This window comes from Hydra viridissima, unplaced genomic scaffold, assembly GCF_058129835.1.
Source record: "Hydra viridissima isolate aposymbiotic clone 2 unplaced genomic scaffold, HvirCarnegie_v1 scaffold_16, whole genome shotgun sequence".
In the NCBI taxonomy this organism is placed as follows: domain Eukaryota; kingdom Metazoa; phylum Cnidaria; class Hydrozoa; order Anthoathecata; family Hydridae; genus Hydra; species Hydra viridissima.
In genome coordinates, this window is record NW_028324315.1 from 3,141,986 (window position 1) to 3,160,276 (window position 18,291).

Here is an 18,291-nt window from a genome sequence, read left to right on the forward strand (position 1 = left end):
TACGAGTTCCTCGTAGGATTGTACTTGAAAGTCCACGTAAATTCCTTTTTTTTCATGTTTCTTTTTCGCCTCCTTGACTCCTCTTATTTGCTGTAAATCTTTTTCGTGAGTATTTTGGAAAGTTTCTGTGTTTTCAGGTACTTTTTTTTTTGAAACTTGCACTGGTTGGCCAGTGGGTTCCGCAGCTTGTGAGGCTGCGATGCTGATTTCAGTAGTTTGCTGTTTCTTTTGTGTTTCAGTGTGTTGGGGAGAGCTCGGGCATCTTAGCTGAGATTGATGCGTGTTGCCGCATGTTTTGCAGAAGAACGATTTGCCAGCAAAGTGTAATGCTATTCGAACTCCATCTATCTCAATGCGATGTGAAACTTGTTCTAGTTTGACACCAAGCTTGACGCGGAAGAGCCTTCTTCCGTCTCTAAGGTTGGGGTCAAAAGAATATGTAGTGTGTCTCTTAGAGAATACTTCGCTTATAAAGGGTTTAAACTGCTCTTCTATTTGGTCATCTTCGATCAGCGGATCGCATTTGATGGTAATAAGAAATCCGTAGTCGGTCCTTTTCTTTGTACTAATGTTTCTTTCGCATCCGCTGATCGCGAAGGCCGAGTTGTTTACTTTTTCAGCATCTTCTGCTTTATAAAATTCAGCAACCCAGTTCCCTCTGTTTGCATAAGTGAGGGAAGCTAGTTTGCCTCTTCCGACAATGGACTCAATTTTTGAAGAAAGTTCTTTTGCTCTCTGTTCATGGTATGAGCGGTTGAATGTTTCCCTCGGATCCATAAACACATTAAGATCGACAACCAGTTCCAAGCGTTTGTTGTAGTCGGCTTTAGCGACAGATGCGCAGCTTGCCATGATTGATAAAAAACTAGAAAGTAGAAAAGTAGAACCGTTCACTCTTTGCGATAGACTGAAGCTCTTATCTTTTGCCTGAGGAGAAGAAAAAAAAGACCTATGTTGATCACGTATTGTAATTTTTATTTCGGGTCCTCCAGCTACTTGCCTTGCAGACCCTAGTCATGTTATACACGAGTTTCCGTGAACAGAGTTAAAAAAATGAAAAAGAAATAATCTCGTGGATACCATGACGCTAACAGAAAAGTGGCCGCAAAAATAAAAGAAAAAATAAAAAAGGCCAGAAAAAGAAAACAAAAGAAAAAAGTTTTATAAAAAAAAGAAAAAAGTAAAAGTTTTCAATAAGAGAGTGGAGTTGATTACAACAAAAAGAGCTTCTCAAATTTCATTATTTTTTAGAATTCGAATTTCATTGAGTATTAGCGCCTTATATGGAGTTTTGTTCGCGTTTGGTATCTCATCCTTTGATTACATTGAAAAGTATGACTATTACAATATATACGTTTAAAAATTAAAAAACGAGAAAAAAATAAATCTAAAAATAATCGTTTTTGTTTTAAAGTTTATTTTGCTATGAAGTGTTAATTCTTTTAGTGTCCTTTTTCGCTGGTGTTGGTGGAGGCCCGCTCCGTTTGTTATTAGTTTTTTCATTGCTTACTATCGCCTTTTGTTGAATTTCTTTTTGCTGCTTTTCTTTTTTCACTTCTTTTTTAGATTTCACAGTTGTGAAATCTATTTCTTTTTCATCTTCTTCGTTTATTTTATTTATCATATCGTTAATTTTATTTTTATTTATAATAAATTTGTCTTTCGGTAGTCTTTCTGCTTCTTTAATAACTTTTTCGTTATTCGTATATGCGAAAGTTCTGTGGACCAAATCATCTATAATTTCGTTATCAATAGGTTCTATTTTTGTGATAATCGTTTCAGTGTTGATAGGTGAGTTCAAGGGTTTAATATTTGTTTCCAAAGTTGATTCTTTTAGATTTACCGATTCGGCAGATTCTCTGATGTTATTTCTTTTTTCGGATTGTTCGTGTTCGTCTATCACTGTTTCTGTACTTATATTCATTCGAGATTCATCTTTTTTCATTTCTACGCATCTAACATTTGGGGGATGCGAGTTTTTGCACACTCCACACAGGAAGGATTTCCCGGCGAAGTGCATGGCGACTCGGATACCCCCGATTTCAATAAAGTGTGGTATGTCTTTTAAAGGAACATTGAGTTTAACTCGAAATAATCGCCTACCGTCCCTAAGGCTCTTATCGAAATCATACGTCGCGTGTGTGATGTTGTAAAATTCTTCTACGTCAGGATCGAAGGCTTCAAGTATCTCTTTGTCGTCGATGAGCGGATCGCTTTTTATCGTTATCAGGAATCCTAACTCTGTTCTTTTTCTTTTTGAGATGGTCTTGTGACAGTTACTAATGGTTAGATCGGAATTCATAAAAGTATCTGCGTCTTTTGTCTGATGGAACTCGATTATCCAGTGGCCTCTGTTGTGTACGTAAGGCTCGACACCTTCCCTCTGCCGACTATACGATGAATTTCATCATTGATCTCCTTTGCTCGATTTTCCTGATATCTACGGTTCAGCGATTCTGAAGGATCCATATAGATATTGATATCCACGATTTTTTCCATTCGCGAGAGTTGTTGCTTTTTAGTTGCATCAGCGTAAGTAACCATTATGTAGAATATTTACTTGCGAGTCCCTCTTTGGTAATTCAACGCTCTGATCTTTTGCCTGAGGAGAAGAAAAACCCCATGTTGATCAGGTTTTTTTCCCACTCAGGTAAGTATGTTTTTACCGTTGTCTGGGCAGCCTCCGACGTGCCCCAATCTTCGCAATTGTGTTTTTTTTTATTTTTCTTTTTAATGGGCCGCACTCAGCAGTAGTGCAACGCCGAGGCAACCCGCGGTCAGGGCGAGGTAAACCTACGATCCCTTGACCAAATGCCAAAAATCAGATTAATATATGAGCCGGACTATGCCGGCGTACCAGACATTAAACTGATAAGAACAGATACTTTTTTTTTCTTTTTTTTTTTTTTTTTTTATTACGTCACTATTTATTTACAAATAAGAATTTATATTTTTAATCCCTGTTTATAATATATAAGGGTGGTTATTACCCCACGCCCTTATAATAAATACATACATCCTCAGGATCCACTGGGATCCCTTGGACATATCCGTGGACTATTAGATATTTACAGAATTTTTTATTTATTTTTTTTTTTATTTTTTTTTTTTTTTTTTAATTTTAATTTGACAAAATATGTATATATATTATATAGCGCGCCTTATTATAGGAGAAGATTTTAAAAGATTTTGGCGTAGATTATAATATATAAGCGTGGTTATTACACAACGCCCTTAAAATAAATACATACATCCTCCGGTCCCACGGGGATCCTTTGGACATATCCGTGGGGAAGTGGTGTTATTTCTTAGAAAGTATATTTAAGTATTTTGTCTTTTGCGTCACATAAAGCATTGTTTATTGACATCATGCTGCGGAATTTTTCCACATTATTTTCTCTAGCGTATTTGTTGTATTTTGATTTGCAAATGTATTTTATTTCTGATTTTATCTTTTCTACTACCACCGTAGCAGTTTCGCTTTTGTTTTCTTTTTCTCTCATGTTCCTTGATCTCCTTAGCTCTGTTATTATTATATTAGTAATCGTTGTCACTAGTTTTGCAGTGAGATCGATTTTTGTGCGTTCTTCAACGTTCATGAAAAAAATCACGTGCACAATGTTAAATTTTTTTTGTGGTAGAAGTGTCTCATAGATTGTTTTGAACGAATTCCATACCGTTCTCGCTTTTTTGCAAAGCAAGAAGGGGTGTAGGGTATTCTCGGTGAGGTTGCAAGTTTTGCGCAAAGTGCTACCCCGACCGCGGTTCTTTTTCCAATTTTTGATTTTTTCAAGGGTCGGGAGACTGTTGTGAAGCAGTCTCCACGACGTGTTTTGGCAAGGTCCTTACGCATATGAGTTAAAGCTGCGCTCCCAGATGCGCTGCCACGGTAGGACTTTCTGAAAAGCGGCGCATTATGCGTCGCGCTGATAGAAAAAAAAGGAAATAGCCTTATAACTGGAGAACTGTTAATTACTTTGAAGTAATTTTTTTAACAAAGCATCAATTATGAGATATTGTTTGTTTACACATATATTTTTAAAAAAAAGTCCGGTCTTTTTTAAAACCGGTTTCATTCCGGTTCTTTAGTTGGTTTATCCGGACTAATTCGATTTTTGAATAAAAAGATTTAAAACCGATAGTTTTTGATATTTAAAACTCTAAGTCTGATTAATCAGTTTATGTTTTTTAGGGGTTACAGGCATTTTTAGTCTCCAACTTATATTTTCATGTTAAATAAAAAAGGAAATAACATAAGTATTTTATTATAAATAAAAGTTAAATACTCCAGAAGCTCCATTCCCCTCAAATGCAGAATAAAGTTTCTGATGCTAAAATAGGTTTTTAACAATATGTGGCAATGAAAACAGCCGTTTTTTAAAAGTTGCTTATCAATTACAGCTGCATGGTTTAATGGTGCTTCCTTGATTTCTTTTCTTAATACGAACCATTGCTCTTTGACTTTTAACAACAAACATTAAAATTTTAAAAAGTTTTGTTATTGTAAAAAATAGTATAGTTTAAGATATAAACTATTTATTATAGAAATTATCTATCAAATTCTAATTCTAATAATTATACATTCAAGAAAAAACTGTATTCACTGTAATAAATGTATATAATTGAAATATAGTTAAAATTTTCATTCTAAACATGTCTCAGCAATCTTATGTGGAGCAACATTTAATATTTACTACAAGCCTTCAAGAACTGCACTATACATCACTAAGTAGAAATAGGACTTTAGATAAATCTTTGAGGAAAACAAAAACATGGCAAAATTGAGTCAATTTGAGATCAATTGATGCAATTTTTCCTCAAACATAAAAGTTTGGGATTCTTATGCTTCAACTTTTCTAATAACTAGTTTTTTGTTTTTTTTTCAAGCATAATAAAACATACTGTCTTGATTATGTGAAAAGATCTCAGAAATATCAGATTGGCTACCACCAGCACCTAAAATGTATCATTAATAAAATTAAACGATAACATTAAATATTTAAATTTAAAGATATACATAGCTTTCTCCAATATTTACCTTAAGAACAGTTATCAGCTTAATCTTCTTGCAGTATAGCTTTTATACCTCTTGCATTTTTTTCTTCTTACAGTATAGGCATATGTCAGATGTCATAAATAAATAATTAGCTGTATCCCTAGTATTTTCAGCAAAAGAAGTTAAACGTGCATGACCTACTCATGCAGTTTTGTTGGCTTTGTTCCTGGCTTCAATGGCACTCTCAGACAAAGAACCTATTGGATACTTAAAATATTTAATAAAAGAAACACCATGAACTACCATTCTATGCAAAGACTGTGACATTGGAATGGTTTTTAAAAACTGATCATTAGAAATGAAATCAAACAGACGTTCAGATTTCTGCTTGAAAATTTTCATATCCGGTCTTGCGGTTGTACTATTCATATCAATGAGCAGTTCCCTAAATAGTTTAATCATAGTGGTATTCTTCCAGTCACAGATGGATCATTAAAGAATTTTCGTGCAACATTGCCAGTGTTGGATGTACCACTTCCCTTCCTGACAAAAGATACCCTTATTTTTAATTGTATTTTGAATAAGTGCTGGGATTTTTTTTTTTGTTTTCAATAAATTATTGGCTGTTTTTTGCTGCAATTTTTCTTCCTTGTTTCACTGCTAGAAGTTTGCAAGCAGTATTAAAAAAAACCCACTCCATGCTGCATATCCACAAATGAAGACTGCAAATTCCAAGTTTCAATATATTCTTGTCTACATTTTTATCTTTATTCCAAATGGTTTCCAAATTAAACTCCTTAGAACTTGCTTGACAAAGATGACAGCACTGAGATGCTATATTTTTTTAAAGCATTTTTGATACCACAGCATTAAGTGTTCCATCATTCATTGTGGTATAAATAGTTGACAAACTTGAATTTATAACAAAAGTATTGTCATGAAGTGTAAGTTTACTTTTAATATTCTCTAAAGACAAAATTTCATTTTGTAAATGTTTAAACTTCTCTTGAATAAAACTAGCAATCTCTTTGGAAAAACAAAACATAAGATGACGGGTTGCATCTGGACTATTTGGATTACAATTTTTCCATAGTATCTTTTTTCCACTTCGAATCTCCAACAGTACAAACACTTTACTATACACAGTGTAATCATCCACACCTCTCTTCATAGTTGCTGCATTCTGAAACTCAGATTGGTCACTCTGACCATCACCACCCACTTTGCAAATAACATATGTTATCACGTTCCTCCTGTGCTAAAACTTTAATAGAATTATCTTCATCCTCCAAAAGATACTCAAACTCTCTGGAAACTGAATGATTGATCATATTGAAGAGACTACATTTTACTTCAGTTTCTGAATATTTCACCTGCTCTAGAAATGTATGTGTTAAAAGTTGACGAAGAGTGAATGTAGCCATTTTGATAATTTATAACAACCATCGCAAGGTAAAACTGAATCAAATAAAAACTTACCGTATGTTATTGAACTACGGAATTTTCATTTACTTCAACAGAATTTAGTCGGTTTTTAATAAAACTCACAGTAGTAAAAATGATTTTAAAGCATGAGGTCACAGAGGTCGCCTCAATTTTTTTGCATGGCAGTAAAGTCGATTTGCAGAAGCTATATTTTATTCAAAAAAAACGAGGCGACCTCTGTGACCACATGCTTAAATCAATCAATGTTTAAGAAATCAAAAAATCAGCAAAAAAATGCTATTCAAAAACCTTTTTTTTCTATATCTTGTTTTACATTCTATTAAATACATAATTATTTTAATTTCGCATAAAAATAATATAGAAATTCAACACTTATCATATACTTTGAAAGGATTTTAACAAAAATGCGAGTTTTTAAAAACCTCAAAAAAACCCTTATGATGTCAAATGTTTAAAAAAACTTAAAATAATTTTTTTTTATAGAGAATTAAAAACTGAATGCAAAAAAAAAAAACTTAAAAAATTTAGATATGAAAAATCACTAAAAAATATGTACAAAATCCTATTTCCGCTAAGCGATGCATAGCGCGGCGTTCCATTTTCTTTCCGTGTTTTCAAGGTCGCGGTTGTTTTGCGCGTTTGCTAGAAGAAGGTAAATATTTTTTGTCGCTTTTATTTTGAGATCGAAAATGGGTAGGTTTTCTTTTAAATTTTCTATTACGTCTTTGTAGTAAAAAGGCGGACTCTTTAGCGTTTTTGGGAAATCATTTTTTGTTAAAAAGCGCCATTGAGGGTATTTGCTGTTTGCTAGGCCAGATAAAGACATAGCCAAAATGTATTTTTGAAAAAAGACACTCTCGTGGGAATGCGCTATTTCTTGTATTTTTAGGATGTGTTTTGTCCTTAGTGCTAAGCACTGGTGTGTTACATCGAGGATACCCAGTCCTCCTCTTGACGCGGGCAGGTTGAAGATTTTCCTTCTGATCGGCTCCGCGTAGTCGCTTTGCCAGAGGTATACGGATGTTTCGTTTTTTATTTCTTTTTCCGTTGATTTGATCGCCGGGAAAAAGTTGGCTACAAACCAAACCATTGACAAAGCGAGCGTGTTGACGTATACGCCTTTGCAACGGAGCGAGACATTTCTGTATATAAAAGATTTTAGCTTTGTTTTAAATTTTTCCACGGCTTTTTTCCAATTGACGACTGCAGTCACATCAAGGTCCGTGTAAAAGGTAATGCCTAGTATTTTTATCCCGCTCTGATTACACCAGTTTATGTTGTGGTTGTTTTGGTTGCTTTGTTTTATAAGGCGTTCATAATCAGTGTAATCAAAGCCGCCGAGCGCAAGTCCTTTGGTTTTTGATTTGTTAATGTTGGAACCGGTCGCCTGTTCGAAATCGTTTAATATCATAAAAAGTTCTTCTATGATTCGGGGCTCCTAGCGAATAAAGTGGTATCGTCCGCATACTGCATTACCTTAAGGTTGTTTTTGGTGCCTGGTATGGGAATGCCTTCAATGTTTTTGTTGCTTTTAATCTCTAGTGACAAAGATTCTACCGCTATGCAATATAACATGAGGGAGATCTGGTCTCCGTGCCTCACGCCTCTCTTTATGTTAAAGGGTTTTCCCATGTAACCGTTGTTAAGAATTAGAGACTGGGTGTTTTTCAATATTTGTTTTATTGCTGTTACAAAGTTTTTACCATGATTGAATCTTTCGAGGACTTTATAAAGGAATTTACGGTCTATTTTGTTGAAAGCCTTCTCTTGATCTATGGTCAAGAGAAAACTTTCGACGTTTTTGTTGTTAGTGTACACTATTACTTCTCTTGTCAGGAAGATGTTAGAGAAGATTTGCATCTCTGTAACAGAACACGTCTGTGACGGTTCCAATATTTTGTGGAGGGTTTTTGCTAGCCTTAGCGCGAGCGCTTTTGTCATAATTTTATAGTCGGCGCACAGCAGAGATATCGGCCTCCAGTTTTGTATCATTTTGGGGTCTCCGTCTTTTGGAAGGAGACTGATAAAGGCCGTTCGCTGGGACCACGACAGTTGATTTTTCTTATCAAAAAGGTTCTCTTTCGCAAGGGTAGCGAGTTCCTCCCCGTAGACATCCCAGTAATCTTGATAGAGCTCCACTGGAATTCCGTCCATCCCTGGTGTTTTCCCTCTGCTTAGGGAGTTTGCGGCTTTGCGCAGTTCTTCGCTGCTAAATTTTATGTTTAAGAACGCGTTTTCATCGTTGGTAAGATTGCTAGAAATTTTATTGAGAAAAGATTCTTGTTTTTCTTGGCAGTGTTTTCTGACTTTGTAAAGATTTTTATAGTAACTCCTTATAGTGTTTTGGATATTCGCGGTGTCGCTGTAGACATTGTTCCCGCGTATTATTTCTTTTATTAGTTTTTTGTTTTGATTGTTTTTTTCCATTTGGAAGAGAGCTTTTGAAGGAATTTCGCCCTCTTCCACTATGAGTTGTTTCGTTCTTACAAATCTCCGCCGTCATTTTATAAATCGCACGCTTCTTATTTTAGAGATTTAATTTTGGCGCTGTTTTTGTTTGGTTTTAATTTTTCCGATTCAATTTCGCGTTTGAGGCTTTCAATTAGGTTTCGCTTTTCTGCTTTAATTTCCTTAGCGCGCTCAATCGCTCTTTCTTTTATATTGTTTTTCATTAAGTCCCACCATCGGTTTTTGTTTTCGTGCAAATGTTTTTTTTGTTTTCATCAAAGTCTCGCGTAATATTTTGCTTAAATTTAGTGTCTTTTATTATTGTGGTGTTTAAATGCCAATATCCTGGTCCTTTTGCGGTTTTGTTTGGAATTTTAATTTTGCAGTAAAAAGCGCTGTGGTTGCTTAAGCCGTTTGCAAGCATGCCGCATTCGCACTCCTCCACAGTGCTTCCACAGACATAAACCCTATCTATTCTGCTCTTTAAACTGTTATCAGCCTTTACGTAGGTAAATTCCTGTTTTAGAGGATTAAATTTTCGATAAATGTCTATTAATTCGTATTTTTCTAAAAAGTTTTTTAGTTGATTTTTGCCTAGCATGTTGTTTTTATTGTAAAGGTCACCATCTTGTCGGTCTAGGGTAGGATTCTCAACCATGTTGAAGTCTCCAGACAAAATTAAAATTTCGCACTTACGCGTATAATGTTTATTGACTTAATAAAATGTTCTTTTTTCTGCGGGTTGTTTGGTCCGTAGATATTTATTGCTCCTTATGGGTATAGTTGCTCCATAAGGACTTACCTGGCGTCATGCTTTGCCATTCTGTTGCCCATTTTTTTGTTGTTTCTTCGCATCCATGAGTTTCTTGTAATAAAAAAGCGTCGCAGTTTTCGCCTACGCAGAATTTCATTATGCCTTTTGGTCACGTCATTCAGACCGTTTACGTTGAGCGTGAGAATTATTGCAGCCATTTAAGGAAACCACAGCAAAGTTATTAAGTTATTGAAAACCTATAGAGCATTCTTTAGAGTAAAATTTAGATTATTTTCGTCAAGAAGCGCATTTTTTCGTATTTCTGATTAAAGGGGAGAGACTCAACATGGCTTTTAAATTCTGCGTTTTATTTCAAAAAAAGGAATAAACACTGAAATGTACTTACCCAGCATCAAGTTGTTTCTCTTTACACTTTCCCTTCACCGCTCTTCTCGTTTCTTCCTTGTTATTTTTACTTTGCGTCGTCTTTCGTTTGTTTTGTTTCTTTAGCTTCTCTTCCGCCATTTCTATTTCGTTCGTTTCGTTCCTTTCGTTCGTTTCGTTCATTTCCTTCGCCTGCTCGTTCTTCTTATCTTCGCTTTCGGGTGCCTCTTCCTCTCCTATCGTCTGTATCTGTTCCATTTCTTTCGCCATTTCGTTCGTTTGTTCTTGTTTTAAGGGGGATTATCCCCCAAATTTAAATATAGACAATAGAAGAAAGCTTTTTAAGTAATCTAACATACAATATAATGAAAACAAAAAATTTACATTTTTTTTTTTTTTTTGGTCAACGATTGTTGCATATACCCCAAAAAAACCCTAAAATAAGCAGAAAATATGATTTGCGCCGGCCAAGATTCAGCAAAAACTATTAAGAAAGCCCTTAATTTTTTACGACGCAATTTATTATTTGGCTTTCCTCGATAGATTGACCGTTTAAGGTGGATTTTGTTTATAGCGTTTGAACCGTTTATTGTATAATAGCCAGGAATTATGTTAAGTTTTTCATAAATTAGGATTGACGATTTCATCCCAATATTAAAATTAGCTACAGCGTCGTAGACACTAAACTTTAGCACTGTAATGGTGACAAATTTTGTCTTTGGTATACGATTCCAAATTTTTCCATTAAAGGACTCATTCGCATTTAGTGTTTTGCCATGAAGACATTTTTTAAGCTCATCATCTTTAGTGAGGTCCTCAAAAACAGGTCTGATCTTGTATACAACCTCTAAAGGAAGGCCAGGGCCTGGCTTGTAGGTATTGGTTTCATTTACTTTGTCTCTGTTGAATTTACACCAACTACTTGCACCCGTTGGACAATGTGGGTAGTGCCAGTTGTTATCTTTCGACGATGCCACATGAAAAAGAGTTGCAAGTGCTGATGATTTCATGGCAACTATATCACCAGTATTTTGTCTAATTGCTATACCAAAAAAATTTTGAAATTGATCAATTGTTGCATCTGTCAATCTTCCACGACCACCTAGTCCTCTCACTTTTTTTTTCAATTTTCGAAGTCGGGTTCCAACACGCTTCTGATAGTGCCCAACACATTCCAATTTAGTTACTTGAGTGTCAGGATAAACATCTTTGACTATATTGTAGCTTTTACTATCTCCATCACCGAAAAAGTTAACATATTTTAGTTTTTGTTTTTGAATTGATCGGTGGAAAATGCGACTGGCTCCTTCGCATTCCATTCCACTTGCAGAACCTATGAAGTTCATTTTACAAATATGTAAATTTTTCCACTTGGCATAAGCAGTAGGTTTTCTCTTAGCAAGGTTTTGATTTAAAGAGCACCCTCTGCAAAAACGACTCATTACCTCAACATCTATAACTTTTCCACTGTCTAATGAGAGTGCGGCAACCACACCATTTAATGAGGAAAATCCCCTACGCTGCCATGTCCCATCACACGATACACCAATATCTAAAATCTCATCTTCATTTTGACAATTTTGTCTTAATTCAGCTACAGCATCAGCCATTGTTTCCTGTGCAACTTCCTCTGTAATATTAGCTATTTTCAAAACAAGTTTATCATAGTTTTTCGACGTCATTGGTTTTGGCATGTTCATAAGGGTCGTAAATTTTTGAATTCCAGAATATCCTATTCCAAGAGTTCTCATTGTGTATATTGTACGTGTGTTTATATCAAAGATTCCTTTTTGATTTAATAATTTAGAAGTATAAAAGTTATTTTGATATTGACATTTTGAACAAAAAATTGAAAGTTCACATGCAAGTCCTCGCTTTTTGCTAATGTTTTCAGTTATTGCTTAAGTTGTTTGAAAGCAAGTGGGGCAACTTAAAACCGATAGAGCATCTGACAAAATAGAACAGTCAATTATTCTATAACCTATCACATCTTTGTTTTGGACATTCTTTTGTGGTGTTAAGTTCAAAATAGGTTGAAGCTCGCGAAAAGAAGAAGTCGACGTTTTTAAGATGTCTTTTTGTTTATCAACAAAAGATTCAATATTATCTTTTAAAAGGTGATTTAAATTATTTAAAATTTCACTGCCACGTAACACCTTTCCATTAAAAATCCTTTTTCTTTTTACTGCTCGTTTTGTTCTTGCTTTAACTCTTTCTACTTTTACCATGTTAAAAAACTTTTAAAAAATTTATTTCTCTTGCGATAAAAATTGAGCTGAAACTAAACTTGAAAACTAATTTTTCTTACTAATAGTTTTATAAATCTAACAAGAAGCTCTTTAAATCTAACAAGAACCCAAATAAGATTTTTAGTTGCGAATTTTATCTAAGTTTTCATTGCATAAGAAGTCATTTATTGAGGTGTACTACAAGACGTAAATTTATATTTTTTGAAAAAAGGCATTGTTACTACTTGAAAAATGCAAAATTTTGATACTTAGAGTAATTTTTAGACATAGCCACTACGATTTTTGAAATCCTCATATATTAATGTATCTAAAACAGTTAAAAATTTTTTTTTGAACTTTTGAAATTTTTTGGGGGTGTATCCCCCTTAAGTTAGTATACAGCGAACTGTGTAGCTTTAGAATCTCGCTTAGGGGAAAGTAGGCCAAAGGAATCTGCAGCAAAGACTTCGCCACAGAAAGATTTAGCTGTTTTTTTATTTAAAAGAAGCTTCTAGTTGTCACCTCTGCGGAGGAGAACAACGTTTTGAAAGAAAAGTTTATTAGTGTCTCTTACGTGGGGTATCTTTTAGTCTTCACAGCCAGTTGAATACCATTAATAGCCACCGAAATAAATTAACTAATTTTTTTAATTCTCAAGATAACTTTATTTAAAACTTTAAAAAACTCTATAAGATACTACACTTGATCTTTTTTTTTTTTTTTTTTTTTATATTTTGGTTGTACTTCTTAAAAGTTACAATACCTTTTAGAAGGTGGAATAAAATTAATATAATATATTATCCGTGTGTTACATGATTTTTTTTTTTTTTTTTTTTTTTTTACAAAAGTTTAATTTTCATATTCTATGGTACATATTTACATGTTTTTTTTTTTTTTGTTTCTTTTTTTTTTTTTTTTTTTCATATCATATTATACATATATACAAAAAAATATCTTTTTATTTTTTATTTTTTTTATTTTTTTTTTTTCATGTACGGTTATTCCTGCATTCGGCTATTGCGTCTAGGTATTGTTAGTTTCTGTTTTGTCAGCGGTCAGTGATTTTTCTGTATATAGTCTTTTTGTGAGGAGGGTAGTGAAGTGTTTCAGTGAGTCTGTCTTTTCGTTTGTTACCGTTAGTTTGTTTCTTACGTAATGTATTGTTTCGTAGAATGTTTCTAGGGCTGTTTCTCAGATTCCGTGGTTGTTGTCTTCAAAACCAATAAGGAAGAATCGGAGATTGTTTTTAAACGTTTCGTTGGGGGGTATGTTTTGTGTAATGTGTCTATAGTTTTATGACAGAGTGACTGCGTGTCTTCGCATGCGTAGAACCAGTGTTCTGGGGTTTCGATGTTGGTGGCGCAGCGTCGACACGTGTTTGGGTTTGTTCTATTCCATTTGTTCACTCTGTCAAGAGATGGAACTTTGCTGTGTATGTATTTGTATATTATGTCAGTGGCTTTGTTGTATTTGTTTCGTTTTTTTAAGTTTAGGAACTTTTGTTCCCATGTTTTTTTGTCTATTTGTATTTTTTCGGTTGTTTCTCCTTTGTTCCATCTCAGGTATCTGTGCTCTGTCTTTGTCCTGTTTGTCAGTAGGGAATTGTATATTTGTCTTGTTGTTATGTCTGTTAGTTTTCTTGGTTTTCCGTTAATTAGTATTTCGTTTTTGTAGTGTTGGTGTGGGTAGTTTTGGGTGCTGTTGTGTATTTTTTCCCTCCAGTCTGTCGGGATTCTGTTTATCATGTCGTTTAGAATTTCGTCTGTGATGTTTAATTGTGAAGTTTTGAGAGTAAACATCTTTAAACAAAATTTTTGAATCAATTAAGAATCATTTTTGGTTTGATGGTCTTAATGAATTGTAGAAATTTTTCATCAATCTTTTTTTTTTCCAGGAACCATATATTGTTCTCTTAGTATTTTGAAACTTATTTAAAAAAATAAACTATTTGGAAAGTTTTCAATATAACTTTATAAGCCCAGAATCTTTTTTTTTTTCAAGCTGACTAGAAAAATCAATCATATATTTGTAAGACAGTAAGATTTGTTTACCAAACTAGCAATACATCACAGGTTGTCAAATTTTCTCCGAGTGGAACACAAAATTAATGGAAACTGTATAAAAATGACCCCCTCTAATTTTTTAAGCCCTACAACTTTTATTTTATGCACTTTTTTGAAAAAATGGACAACTATGGTGCTATACTCATTTTTTTATTATGATTTAAGAGTTATATTAATAAAGGAAAATCCCTTAACTTGATAAGTTTTCTTGACATAGTTCTCTACCACTAAGTCTTAGAAAAAACTTTTTGTTACAAAAGTTGTTGCCCACAACCTGTAGGGCTAAAGTGTAGTGTTGCCTGTTGGATAACTTAGATAGTGGCTCAATGGATAGTAACTTTACATGGTGACATTGGCAAAAAGTGAGGTTTTTGAAAACTGGAATTGCCATAATTTCAAAAGCAAACAATATTTTGGCCTGAAATTTTATACACATTTTGGCACACATATGGGTAGTATACATGCCCATTTTGGGTAATATCTAAACTACCAAAAAAAATTTATAGGAATTTTTTTATGTTACACCTGCTAGTCCTTTTTTAGTATGATTTTTGACTTCAAATCCAATTTATTTCCGCGGACGTCATTACTTGATTTCAAAATTGACATTCCTGGGTGTGGGACTATGTCTACTTTCACCCTAGATAGGTGGCGCTCTCGGGTCAGCTCAAAGTCCAATATTCAAAAATTATTCAGGGGTGGTTAGTGCTATGAAATAGTGGTTGGTTTAGTATTCCTTCAATGGTGTCAGGTCTCGCTATTTTGTTTTTTGTCAGTTCGCTCCAGGCTTTAAGAATGTGTTGGTAGATTTTCGGTAGTGCTTTCAGTCCTGTTGTTGTTATGTATGTGAGTAGTGTGTGTTTTCCTCGTTGACTGTCTCGGTACTTGTCAAGGTAATATTTGGCGGTGTGGGTCCAGGGGGCGTTGTCTGTGTTGGTCAGTAGTTTAGTTGCCCATCTGGCCTGTATTGCGTCGAGTTTCGTTTGGATGTCTGTCAGGTTCAGTCCTCCGTCTTTTACTGTTTGTAGTATCTGTTTTCTGTTTATCTTTGTTTTTTTGCCGTCCCACTAGTAGTCTAGTATTGTAGAGTTGAGTTGTTTAATAGTTTCTTCGTCTGGAAGGGGAATAACTTGTGCTGTGTGCCACATCTTGCTCATCACAAGCGAGTTTAGCACCAGCACTTTGCCCTTAAGGCTTTTTTGTATGATGGGAGTCCAGTTCAGTCTTTTTTGGTCTTGTCCTTCTCTGTGGAAGGTGACGCCTAAGGTTTTTAGGTGCGTCTCCTTCCAGTTGAAGTTTAGTGGTCCTGTCTTTGTGGGAGTGTCCTTGCCTATCCAGATACCCTGGCATTTGTTTCTGTTAATTTTCGTATCTGTTGTGTGTTCAAAGTCTTCAAGTAATTGGTTGAGTCTTATCAGTGAGTTCTTGTAGAAGTTTCTCATGATGTTCAGTATGTCTTCTTGTTTGTCTTTGACAGTTCCGTTTTCGTCTTTTAGTTGCGTTATTGAGCGTCTGGCTGTTTTTTGTTTTTCTAGTGAAAAGAAGAGTTTGGTATTACGTTCACCGTCGTTGTTCCAGTCTATTTTTGTTCTTATACGTGCACCTTCTTCTTTCTTTTTTTCAATTTCTTCTAGTCTTGTTCTCAGTCGTTGACTTATTTGGTCGTCCCGTCCCAGTCTCTCTTCCTTCGTTAGTGTGTTTCTTAGTCTTTTATGTAGGTATGTCTCATATTTTCGTTTTTGTCTTGTTAGTGCTTTTGCGTATTTTACTGTCTTTTGTTTGATTGTTTGTTTTGTATTCTCCCACCATTCTGTAATGTCGCGGTAGAGGGGTTTTGTGGCTTTTTGTTTGTCTATTGTGTTTGTCATTAATTTTATGTAGTTGTTGTCTGTGAGTAGTGCGTTGTTCATAATCCACAGCCCTTTCCCTCGCGTTATTTTGTTAAATGTAATTATGATTTGGGGGGTGTTATAATGGTCAGTCATTGTTGTTGGGATCATTTTTGCGCTTGTTATGTAGTGACCTATACTGTTGCTAGCATAGATCCTGTCTAGTCTTGTCCTGGTCATCGTTATGTGATGTAGGTATGTGTATTGTCTGGTCGATGGGTTTTGTTTACGGTATATGTCTTCGATGTTTAGGGTGTTTTTGAGCTATGTTAGGGTGTTTTGTGATAGACAGGTTTGCGTGTATTCGTTTATGGAAGTTCTGCCTTGTGCGTATTCTGTCATGTTGAAGTCGCCGGCAAGTATGTGAATACTCTCCGGCGTTGTCCTGTCTTTTAGGATGTTTTGTAACGTTTTCCACAGTCTTTTTCTGTCTTTTTGTTTGTTGTATTGTCCTCCTGATGGGGGCGTAGACGTTTGTTATTGTTACTTTGTGTCCGTGAAGTTCTACGTCCAGTATTTGATAGTGTCCGTTTTTGTCTGTTATAACGTTGTTTGTTACCACGTTTTTGTCTCTGAAACATATGGCCGTCCCTGCGGTGTTTTCTTTCCCGGGTGAGAAGAATATAGCTCCTGGCCACAGTTCTTTTGTCTCGGTGTATAGGTCTGGAGTGATGTGTGTTTCCTGTAGGTGTATGATGTCATTGTCGGAGTTCCATTTGTTGTTTAGGATTTGTCTACGTCTCTGTCTTGTCCTCATCCCTGCCGTGTTTATGGTTATAATTTTTGTAGCCATTTTAAGTGATAAAATTTTTTGTGTAGTTGTGTGTTTCATGTTTATATCCTGTGTGGTTTTCTTTTAGTTTTGTTATTTGTTTCAGAGTTTTGTTATCCGTTTTTTGTCGGAGTTGTTTCGCTTTTTCGTTTAGTGGATTTAAGGTTATTTTCATTTGTGTTATTGTCCGTCTCCATTGGGGAATTTGTTGAAGCGACAGACAGTGTGGAGGTTTCTATAGGGTTTGTGTCAGTTGTCGGTGTGAGTGTTTTGTCTGAGCTTGGTGAAAAACGTGTTTGCGGGGTCTGTTTTTGGGTGGAGTTTGGCGTTTGTGTTGCGTCAATAGCTTGTGTGAGTGGTTTGTTATTTTCCGTTTCGTTAGGAAAGTCACTCGGTGTGTCCGTAGCGGTGTGTGCTGTCGGTTTGGAGATTTCAGGTTTTTGTGGTTGTGGTGTGTTGTCTTTGTTTGAGTCATCTAGAGGTTTTGGTACGTCCTCGTCTAGTGACATGTCTGTGTCGATGTCCGATATTTCAAGGTCCTCTAGTAGTTTTTCGATCTCGCGTTGTACTGTTTTTGTTTGTGTTGTCTTACCTCTAAAGTATAGTTGGTGGGTTCGGAAATCTATAAGTACTGTGGGAGGGATTTTGTCAACGTCGACCGTTGGGGTTATATGTATCAGTCTTCTTCCGTTCCGTATAATTCTGTTGTTGTTGTAATAGCCATAATTAATATTAGTTATCTTACCGAAGGGGCTTAGGGCTTCGGCGATTTCTTCGTTAAGGATTGAGGCATCTGCCTTTATTGTAATCAATAGGACTGGGTTCCGTCTGGCTTTCGTCGGCGCCTTATGAGGATCCCCTGGGAAGTGCAGCCCTTTGAGGAGTAGTTGTTGCACCATTTCTTTAGTTTTCATTTCAATAGCGTACTCCCCCTTTCCTTTATATTGAATGGAGGTGATGGATCCTGCACCCGTTTCTTTCATTATGGTGTTTGTGATGTCGTTCACTTTTTTTTCGATTCCAGACGGTGTTTGGTCTGGTGTGAACGACTTAGCGTGGAAAATTCTTTGGTGGATTTCCTCTTTTTTCTTTTTCAAATCGGTTGTTTTGATAGTCGATGCTGAAATTTGTCTATTTGATTGGGGTCTTTTGAGAGCCTCGGCGAAGGATAGCGTTGGCACGTTTTTTTGTTTTTGGACGTTTTCCGCGGAAACGTTCTGGTCTTCGGAATTTCTTCCGTCTTGGTCAGCAAAATGTGGTTTAGAGAAAGAGGCTCCTTTTGGGTTTGACTCAGGGCTAGCTTTTTTCTGG

General features: G+C 35.3%; 2 protein-coding genes and 3 pseudogenes across 9 annotated transcripts in view; all 5 read right to left on the reverse strand.

The window, feature by feature from the left end:
* The window catches only part of LOC149877356 (uncharacterized), a 243,389-nt gene that overhangs the window by 116,228 nt on the left and 108,870 nt on the right, over positions 1-18,291 (reverse strand). The gene's annotated exons all lie outside the window — the stretch shown is intronic.
* The window catches only part of LOC149877360 (uncharacterized), a 253,109-nt gene that overhangs the window by 82,479 nt on the left and 152,339 nt on the right, over positions 1-18,291 (reverse strand). The window lies entirely within an intron of this gene.
* The window catches only part of LOC149877363 (uncharacterized), a 112,600-nt pseudogene that overhangs the window by 13,998 nt on the left and 80,311 nt on the right, over positions 1-18,291 (reverse strand). The gene's annotated exons all lie outside the window — the stretch shown is intronic.
* On the reverse strand, positions 2,729-2,949 carry LOC149877365 (U2 spliceosomal RNA; annotated as a pseudogene).
* On the reverse strand, positions 10,409-16,319 carry LOC149877366 (uncharacterized; annotated as a pseudogene).